Genomic DNA, 10,376 nt, shown 5'->3' with positions numbered 1-10,376 from the left:
ACTTGTGAGTGTATACAGACTAACAATGTAGTTTTCTGACTCGCTGAGCAACCATGTGCATACACCAAAAAGAAGAAAACAGGACCCTGGCAGGAGCCTGGTCCACCTTTCCCACTTCCTTCCTCTGAGACTGATGCCCTCTTGCTCCCACCATCCCTTCCTCACTGTCTTTAGCGTTCACCCCCTAAGTGTGCCTCCTGCCATGATGTACTTCAGCACTGCTTGGGTCTCATCGTCTTCAGATACAATGGTTAGGTATGTAACTTCCTTGACTTAACATCTGCGAGGTTCATCCCCACTTGGACGTGCAGCTGTCTGATGGGTTTTTACACCTGGGGAACTGGGGGAGTGGGGGAGGGCAGGCAAGAGGGGTGAGATAATGTGACAGCAGTACAGTACCACACCGGAGGGCAGAGTCTTCTCTTCTCATAGGATAAACCACACAGGTCCCATGGGCAAGACTGAGGACAGGCAGCCGAAGACCCAGAGAGATGGTGGATCTCATGTTTGAAGTAGTCATGGTAACTCATGGTGATGATGGCATCAGAGTCAGCTGTTGGAGGAGGGAAGCAGAGAGGGTTAGGAGCTGAAGAACAAAGCTTGGAATGGTTTAGACATCAGGGAAAACATGGATGAATCAAGTCTTGTCCTCAGTGAGGGCCCAGGGAGGAAGAAACTGAGAGAAGTTCAGCTTATTTTGACCTCCATGAATCAGGAGGACAAAGCAGATCTCCCTCTCTTCCTTATCCACCTAGCAGACCAGAGCGTTTCCCTGGCGTGATCTGGGGAATCACGGTGGGGCCAGTTCATGAAGCTCCCTGGCCTGCCTTCCTTGGTGGATCAGGCATGGCTGGCTGGGCTCACTGGGAATCCTCACTGGGAATCTTTTGTCTTCTCAGACCCATCCATCCCAGACAGCCTTCTTGTCCAGTGTTGATTTACACACTCATCTTAGGTATCAAAGGATGATGCTGGAATCTATCCCAGTGGTGCATGCCTCCAAATACTAACAGCGAATGTGTGGAATTCAGGTCTGGCAAGTACAGGAACAAAATGGTCTATGGCTTCAAACTATTTAAAAGCTCAGTAATGTTCTCAGAGTGTCTTATCTGGTTGCCATTACAGCCTTCCTATAAGGTGCATAGTCTAACGCCAGCGGCTCTGAAAAGATGTGGTGACATCATTGCTGGGTTTCTAAGCCCTCAAGAAAAGTCCCAACTATTTGGTGCAAATGAAGGGACTTTGAGTACCAGAAGTTGTACACCAGGCACAGTATCTGAGTGCCATTTCTTTATATAATGAATGCTGAGATTATTCTAGAAGGGCTTTCTAGCAGGCCCAAGTATTACAAACATGGTGCCAACAGGTCTTCCCTCCCACACTTCCAATTCCTAGAGCTAGCCACCCAGGGCCATTTTCTCATTTGGCTAATTTCTTATGTCTAACTCATCCCTGAGGCTGGTTGCCAATGTCCAAGAATCAAAATTCATTATCTGGCTACACTAACATGTTGAATCAGGACTTACCAACTCACCTACCCCAGACTTTCCCTTTTGCTCTTTACAAGCCTCTCCTGCAGAGCCACCTGCTGCTGCCCTTATCCGATTCAGAGGCGGCCTCTCCCCACCACTCTGCTTGTCAAATAAAAATCTCCTTTGTGCTGAGGATTTGGTGTTGGAGTGTGTTCTGAGCCAACTCCCAGGACCATTCATTGGTACCATAACTCAGATGGGTCTACAGGAATGCCACTTAGTCCCCACCGACTTCGTGTACTTTCTGGAACATCCAGAGCCTATTCCCTTCAACCAACAGTGGCTAATTGGTGAGTTTGCCCTTTCTAGCCATCCTAAATATTCCCCAGGATATTGGCCGATGACCACTGTTCTTCTGGCATTCCAGTTCTGTCTTGTGGGGGTTGGGAGAATGCACCCTGCCATGGCCTTCTGATGCCATGACCTCAGATGGCCAGGAGGCACATTTTGTTCAATTTGGCTTGGTTGGCAATTTTTCCTTTTCACTTTTTGGTGACCTTTCTGCCAAAATCCAGTGTCTGTTCTTGTTTTGTTTTGTTTTGTTTTTCGAGACAGGGTTTCTCTGTATAGCCCTGGCAGTCCTGGAACTCACTTTGTAGACCAGGCTGGCCTGGAACTCAGAAATCTGCCTGCCTCTGCCTCCCAAGTGCTAGGGCTAAAGGTGTGTGCCACCACTCTTGGCTCCAGTGTCTGTTCTTAATCATCCAAAAATCCTGTCCGCAGGTCTCCTGGTATCTCCTCCCTCCCAGAGACCTCCCTATCTATCACTGGAGACCTGGGCTCTTGACTATGGCTCACCAGCCACCATTAGCAATGCGATCCACTCCCCAATCCCCATCAATTTGCCTCTGGGATGTATCTTTAAAAAATTGCAGGTGACTCGAACTCACACTGACATTTCTGGTCCATCTTAGCTCTCAAGAATGGCCCTTATACCCCCAGATCATCCAAGTGGCAACCTTTGAATTCTGTGGCCTAGGAAGATGGAAGGAGATCCTCTTTTACTACTCTCCCTCTCCACCTTCTCTCTCTGCAGATTCCGTCTCCACCTTCTGCTTGTTTCACGTCTTCCCCTTACACTTCCTGTTCCCCCCTCACATATTATTGGCCATCAAAACCAAATGCCTGTTATTTAAAAGATCACAGGCATTTTTCTCTCCAGCATGGAGATGGAGGTAGACAAGGGCTTTCAGGGTGTGCCTCTTCTCTCCCCAGGCACATCCAGAACCCTGCATGCAGAGGCCACATTTCCTTGGGGCCTCATGTGGATGTCTGTCTGCATATTTCTGTACATCTTACTCACTCTGGAGTTCCTTTGGACTCCTTGTGGAGAAAACGAGGAAGCACACCAAATATCAGACATCGGTCAGCACTGGGACAAGAAAGAGCATCCTCGGTGTGGGGCTTCCCTGTCTCTGGGGCTGACCTAAAGTCTCCAGGGCAGCACAGAGCTGCTGAGACAAAAGCCTCAGCTCGGGCCCAGTCATGGTAGCACACGCCTTTAATCCCAGCATTCAGGAGACAGAGCCATGTAGATCTCTGAGTCCAAGGTCAGTTTACAGAGCAAGTTACAGGACAGCCAAGCTTAAGCATTAAAGGATGTAATAGTGCGGAGAGCTTTTGGGGCCCCTTGGCAGGATTTTGACATTGGGCCAGGGACAAGGAAGTAGGCTTCAGGCAGGAATCTGACATTGGGCTAGAACAAAGAAGTAGACTTCAGGCAAGAATATGACTTTGGGCTAGGACAGGGAAGTAGGCTCAGATATCTTGGTCATCCTGATAAGCCCTTAGAAAAAGTGGCCTTGGGACTTGTCCATTGCCTTGCTTGTTCCTGGACTATTTGTGTTTTATCGTACTGCTTGACCTTATTACTTGCATGTAATTAAAATGGTATAAAAGCAGATTGGGAAAAATAAACCCGCCTCAGCTTCAGAACTGGCTGGGGGCAGACTACAATGTTGTCTAATTGTCTTTTTTTCTTTTAAATCCTTGCTCCTGCCCTGGAGAACCTGTTGACTGACTGAGCTGGCTTGGTCATAATAGAACAAGGGGTTCCTGTTCTAGTCCCAGTAAACGGAAGAACTTGGCAGCTTTGGCCATGTGGCTTTGACTTTAGAGTCAAGAGTAGAAGGGACAATTGATGCTGGTTAGCTGGAGCTAAGAAATTAGCAGTGATTAAGAAGAAACTAGTACCACTGAAGTGAAATCTTCTGGGGAGAGTTTTCTGAGAGCCCAGAGAAAATATTTTCCAGAGATAACTGAGGTTGCACCTCATGCTACAGCTGGACTTGATGTTTTGAAAGCATGAAGGGGTCATGGAGAGCAGCTGAGGCTTGAAATTGTGAGAGGTCAGGAAAGGCCATTGGTGAAATTGTAGCCTCAGTTGCAGTTGACAGCCCAGGACTGAAGGGGTCATGCAAAGAAGCTAAGGGTTGGTACTGTAAGACCCCCACCCCCACCCCACCGTCGGTCAGTGGTACTTACTTTGAGATGCCCCTGAGTGAGACCCCGAGAAGCAGAGCCATGCAAGAGCCAGAGGTTTATTGTCCGGTGCACTAGGGGTCACCCCTCCATCACTCCCTTGAAGCAAGTGATTAGAAGGTGACCCTGAATGGCTATTACAAGTAGTTTTTATACTTTTTAGGGGCACAGGTTATATCAGCAAGGTTACAGTTCAAACTTATTGGTTAAGCATATTGACCTTTAAATCTATTGGCTAGCAAGTATGACAAGTATTTGAACTCTACCTGGGACTTTCTAGAGGGTCAGGTAATTGTCAGTGCATTCTGAGAATTTTTCACTCAAGAATGTTCCTGTGGGTGGAGAATGGAACTTGGCCTAGCCTTGACTCCAGGCAGGAGGGGTAAACTGTAAGGAGGGTGTGAGATTGGGAAACCCCTTAGGGTCCTTCAGTACCATGAAGAGAGCCTTATGAGAGGCTATTGATGAAGCCTAGTTGCAGTGGAAGACCCCAGCATATTGAAGATGCCAGTACCATAGGGTGACCAAGAACAGAAACAGCAGTAGAGTGGATCAACCAGAGCTTGGAGTGCTACAGAGGGCAGAGCCGGAGAAGTGATGTAAGCCCTATGGTGAGGCTCAAAAGATCAAGTATGGATCAAGGAGCTGTGAAGTTGAAGTTGCTTTGGGTATCCCAGAGCTATGGGATAACAGTCAAGGAAAGCTGCTGACCAGGAACAAGGCCAAGAGAACAAAGCTTGTTGCAGTCAACAAGGATGGAAGGAGAGGGAGAGAGATATGAAGAGTCCTTTACCTCACACGTGGAGACTCGGAGTTTGGAGTTTTCCCAGATATTTTTTGGTCTTGCTTTGACCCACTATTACCTTGCTATGACATTTTGGAACAGTAATGCATATCCTGTGATGTTGGAAGTATGTGATCTGCTTTTGATTGATTTTATAGGGAATTACAGTTAAGAAGATTGCATGAATCTCAGAAGAAACTTTGAGCTTTGGACCTTTAAACATTGTTGAGACTGTTCTAGACTGTGGAGAGTTTTAAAATTGGACTAAATGCATTTTGCATCATGTTATGGCTAGGTATGGCCCCCATAAATTCACATGTTTGACAAGTCTATGGAGGCCAGGGAGTGCAATGTGGTTGTTTGAATATGCTTGGCACATGGGTCTTGGCCCTATTAGTAGGTGAGGCCTTGTTGGAGAAAGTGTGTCACTGTGGGGATGGGTTTTGAGGTCTCCTTCTATGCTCAGGCTCTGCCCATGCAGAAGAAAGTCTCTTCCTGGTTGCCTTTGAATCAGGATGTAGAACTCTTCATTCCTTCTCCAGCACCATGTCTGCCTGGATGCTGCCATGCTTCCTACCATTACAATGGACTGTGCCTCTGTAACTGTAAGCCAGCCCCAGTGAAATGTTTGCCTTTATAAGTGTTGCCATGGTCATGGTGTCTGAAGCAATGAATCCAAACTAAGAAACCAGGTAAGTCACCACTGGTACCTGACTTAGAAAGCCTTATGTACAAGTGGTCCTCACTGCATTTATGAGCCTGTGCAGTCAGCATCCCCACACTTCCAGATACAGGCGAGAGCCAGTTTCCCCCAGCTGTGAGGCTGTGTACTGGGCAGCCTGCTCACCTGTAAAATACAATGGAAGTTCAGGAGAAAATGCTCAGTTCTGCTCAGAATAAGCACAAAAGGAGTGACTGGTCCCAGTGGGTCTGGAGCTCTGTCCACTCTTGACTTTTGTGGGTCAGTACACCAGATGCTCTCCCAGGCCCTCTGAGGATGCCAGCTTTCCAGGCTACAGGGTCACATGGAGCACTCTGCCCTTACAGGTTCTCAAGGGGCTGCCATACTCCACGCTTTGCCTTAGAGGAGACCCTCTGTGGAGGCCTGCTCATGAGAACAGTCTCTCTGTCAGGCCCCCTGCTGACCACAGCATCCTTTGAATCTCCTCCGTGTAGCTTCTTGGGGCCCCACAGCTCTCAAGAGAACTGGCTAATCTGGCTGGGCATTTTCTACATCAGGCATTTTACAAGGGAGAAGCGCTGAGATGATGGTACCTGGCTCAGTTCACATCTGAAAAACACAGAACAGGGGAGCTACTCGTGTGAACCTCAGGCTGAAGCCTGAGGAGACCTGAGGATGCAGGAGCTCAAGTCCACAGCCCAGAGTCAGAGAAAGAACATGCATGTCCCAGGAGAGATGCAGAAAATCTCATTTTTCCCCCTGTTTTCCTCACGCAGCTCCTGCTGGCTGCATGCTTTCTACCTGTGTTAAGAGTGGACTTTGCCCACAGAGGCCAAGCACTCGCATACTGGTTTCCTGAGAAACACCTCATGGTTATATCCAGAAATAGTGCTCCATCCTCTCAGGTTGACACTAAATTCCATGATCATGACCTCCTGTCAGCTATAGTTGGTGGGTTGAAGAAGAGACCTTATGCCTTCAGACAAGAGAGTATCACAGGAGGAGTCCTGATGACTTAGCATTTTCTCATGTTCTTATTTTATAAGCGGACTTTAAAAATGAACAACTTATGGCTTTAAGGAAATGTTGTTCTGCCCATGCAGTGTGCCAGCAGCATAAGCGAGGCACACCTTTCTTCTCTGTACACTCAACAGGAAAAAAAAATAAAGGTCACAATTGCAGCCAGGACATTGGGATGATGGTTGGATTGCCTCTCCACAATGGGGTAAGAAAGATTATGTCTGGAGCACAGGGCATCTTTTAGGGCACCTCTTGGTACTGCCATGCCCTGAGATTAAAGTGACTTAATCTAGACAGGAGGACAAAGGGCCAGAGGAATGCTTCAGGAATGAAGGTGTGGATCACTCCTCCAGGGAAAGAGCCAAGACCTGCTGAGGTGCTTGCAGAGGGTGGAGGTAATACAGAATGGATAATAGAGGAAGGTAGTTATAAATACTAGTTGTGGGGGGGGGATTGACCAGTTGCAGAAATGAGGATTATAAGTGACATGAGTGTTTCTGCCTTATCTGGTTAAAATGTGTTTGTACAGATATTTGTGTTTTCTTTCCTTGATTTCTTTTGTCATGTCATGCAACATCAGTTAAGAGAATATCAGTGATTATCTTACTTAACTTGATACTAAAAGAATGTCTCTCAATGGATAATGTTTCTTATTCTAAATTTATAATGCACTGTGGTCATACAAGGTATAGTCATATCATGTTAGGTATAATGATGTCCTGGTTATTGTTTTCATTTGGAAATTAAGTAGGACATAAGGGGACATGATTGTTTGTCAAGCTGACACTTGTAATGGGTATTCTTGGTTCTGGAATTAACTAAATGTCTGGTCACACTGGTGACAGATGTACATCTGGAATTAACTAAAACTTAAATGTCCAGGCACACTGGTGACAGATGTTTTCTAATTAAATACTCTGACAAGGGAAGACCCAATTTAAAATCAAATCTTTGAGGTGAGAATATACACCCATAATCCAGATCTTTTGAGATGCAAAGACTCACCTTTTTTCTGCTGCTATCTAATAAAGGGCGTGGAAGGAGGAAGCTCTCTTCCTGCTCAGTCTTGGTCTAGCAAGTCCATTCCTTCACAGGCATTAGAGCCTAGGTCTTTAAAATTCCAGTGCTCACTGAAGACCACCTGAGACATCCAGCCTGGTGGACTGAACAAGAACTGGATTCTTGGGCTTTCCACTGGTAGACAGGCATTTTGGACTAGCTGGACCATAGCCAGAAAGCCATTCTAATAAATCCATTTAAGTAGATAGATGATAGATAGATAGATACATACATACACAAGTACCGATTCTACACGTTCTGTTTTTCTAGAGGAACTAGATTAATACAGTGTGTGTGTGTGTGTGTTATGTCTCATGTTTAGAACATCAACATTAAAATTGTTCCATTTATGTATACCTTAGAACCTAAACCAACTTTATAAATGGCCATTCTTCCTCACACTTCTAATTTTCAATGAATTTCCTATAGCAAACACCCTTTCTGGGTTCAGAGAGTATCGTCCTATTTATGTTTCTAGTGTTGTCAAGTCTACACATTCACACACTGAAAGACATCAGCATAAATTTAGTGTATTCGTTATGTTACAGTTAAGGCATTACCCTGATGTCTCTCCTAGGTCTACATGGAGGTAGATCCTACTGATCTCTGAGTTTCTTTTCTGGTCAGTTAAGTAATATTATATAGTCATTTTACTAAAAGAAGGGTGAGTGAATAATGACCTGGTTGAGAAATTCCTACAAGGGGAATTTAGATATTTTAAAGAATTCTGAACTAACTTTCACTTACCTTTCCAAAAAGAATTCTGAAAACAGCAAAATGGGTCCGGGGCACCCGTTGTCCACTGGAGCCAGGTTCTCTACCTGTTACATTGGATTGTGGTTAGCTGAATTGTGCGTTACCCTTCTCCTCAGGGAATGAAGGCGTCTTTATGATGGAAGCCAATCCACATGGCATTCCCTTTCTCTCTGCTCCATCTTTTGCTGTTCAACCTTTACACTTCCTAATAACTACCTCTATTTTCCCTCTCCCTATTTCCATTTCCTATTTCCTATTTCCTATTTCCATAACCTGAAATAGACACAAGGCAGCAGTCTCCACCAATAAGCAATGCCCCAAACTGGGACTGGACAGAACTTCTGTATCCCTGATAAAACTCAGCCTGGCTTCAAATACTAAGGTGACATAACCAGCAAGGAAGCAGAATGGGGACTGTATTCGAGGAAGAGTGGGTCTGCTAGGCTGGAGGGGGAAACAAGAGATAGTACTGTGGACAGAAGAAACTCAAGGGGGATCTACATTTAAATATATGTGCACACACATATATGTATATGCACACACATCCACATGGATGAACATGTAAGATGAAAATTTGGCTGGGGAGAAGCAAAGGATGAAAAGCTGAGCAGTGTGGGAAAGAACATGGTCAAAGTGGACTGATTCTGTGCACAAAAACAGAAGGGAACCCTGTGTTTTCAATGCTAACCATTAATACTAAGGAAAACACCATCCTAGTCACTGGCTAAAACACACTAGCTAAAGTGCTCACATTCAATACTTTCGCCACACGGCGGTTTCGGTTTCAGTCTTCTTCACACAGCTGATATCAACTCCATCAGGAGAAAGAAAGCCCAGAGGTCTTATGTGATTAGACAACCTGAGCCTCAGTCATGCCAGGTCAGGCTGGGGAGTCAGAGCTAAGCTGGCTTTTTTTTTTTTTTAAAGATTTATTCATTTATTATATGTAAGTACATATGTAAGTAAGCTATCTTCAGACACACACCAGAAGAGGGCGTCAGATCTCATTACGGATGGTTGTAAGCCACCATGTGGTTGCTGGGATTTGAACTCAGGACCTTTGGAAGAGCAGTCAGTGCTCTTAATCACTGAGCCATCTCTCCAGCCTTTTTTTTTTTTTTTTTTTTAAAGTTTATTTTTAGTTTTTAAGGTCTCTGGACTGTCTCCCCACCTCTACTCCAGTTCTAAAGAATTCACTGTATTTAGGGTTTCTTGTGTAAAAAATGTCTTGGAGGAAAAAGAGAGTGGATAATTGGACAAACGTCTGACTCTTCTGCACTAGGGTCAGGCAAGTTCTGTACTGGGATACTGAACCCCGAGGGAAGCTGCCGGACCTGAGGATACCCAGGAGATAAAACGCAGGACTTAGGCTGAAGTCTGGGGAAGGAAAGAGGACAGTCGCGCGTTGTGTCTGATTCTAGGTATTGCTCACTTGAGAATCTAAAAGGAAGTGCTAACCGAACGAAGCCCGGGAAAGGAGTTTTTAGGTACTGCTTGTTTAGACACAAAACTAACCGACTTGGATTCTGGGACAGGGAAAGTCCAGTCTGGCCACACCAGCTTCAGCGACTCCTTATTTGTGGAGACAAAACTACTGACTTTTGAAATCTGGGAAAGGGAGCAGACAGTTGCAAGAAGTAAAGTAAAAATTACCAACACCTGTAAGCAAAGTAGCAAAATCATCAGCAAGAACAGCAGAAACTCCCTCAAGTGACTCTCTCCGCCTCTAGCGTCCTGGAAGTGACAGAACATCTCCAGCTTACTGGTACCTAGGGCAGGGTGTCTTCAACCCAGATCTGACCCCTCATGCCTTCAGCACCCAAATAATGACCTGAGGATCGTTGGGCGCGAGCCTTCCTTGTGCGCATGCGCACTAGCCTGCAACCGGGGTGGGGGATGGGGGGACCGCGAAGGGTTTTTCCTCTGCAACTGGAGTTTGTATCCGCTGCGCCCTCTACAGGTCACGTCAGGTAGTGCGGACGTGCTAGGTGGTGCTTCCACCTCAGAATCTCAGTTTCTCAGACCAGGAGCGAAAGTTCAATTCTCCTCCCGCGCTGCCCCA

General features: G+C 45.9%; 1 long non-coding RNA gene across 1 annotated transcript; it reads right to left on the bottom strand.

The window, feature by feature from the left end:
* Nucleotides 1–409: 409 nt before the first annotated feature.
* LOC110295559 (uncharacterized) lies at nt 410–10,152 on the bottom strand. The gene is made up of 3 exons (XR_002378096.3): nt 9,972–10,152; nt 8,306–8,379; nt 410–553 (listed from the first exon to the last, which is right to left on the bottom strand). It is a non-coding gene; the product is annotated as an uncharacterized LOC110295559 (long non-coding RNA).
* Nucleotides 10,153–10,376: the final 224 nt, after the last annotated feature.

The sequence above is a fragment of the Mus caroli genome, unplaced genomic scaffold, assembly GCF_978045245.1.
Source record: "Mus caroli unplaced genomic scaffold, Mus_caroli_1 scaffold_7, whole genome shotgun sequence".
Classification (NCBI taxonomy): domain Eukaryota; kingdom Metazoa; phylum Chordata; class Mammalia; order Rodentia; family Muridae; genus Mus; species Mus caroli.
The sequence above is the reverse complement of the archived record's forward strand: the minus strand, read 5'-3'. Positions and strand labels throughout refer to the sequence as shown.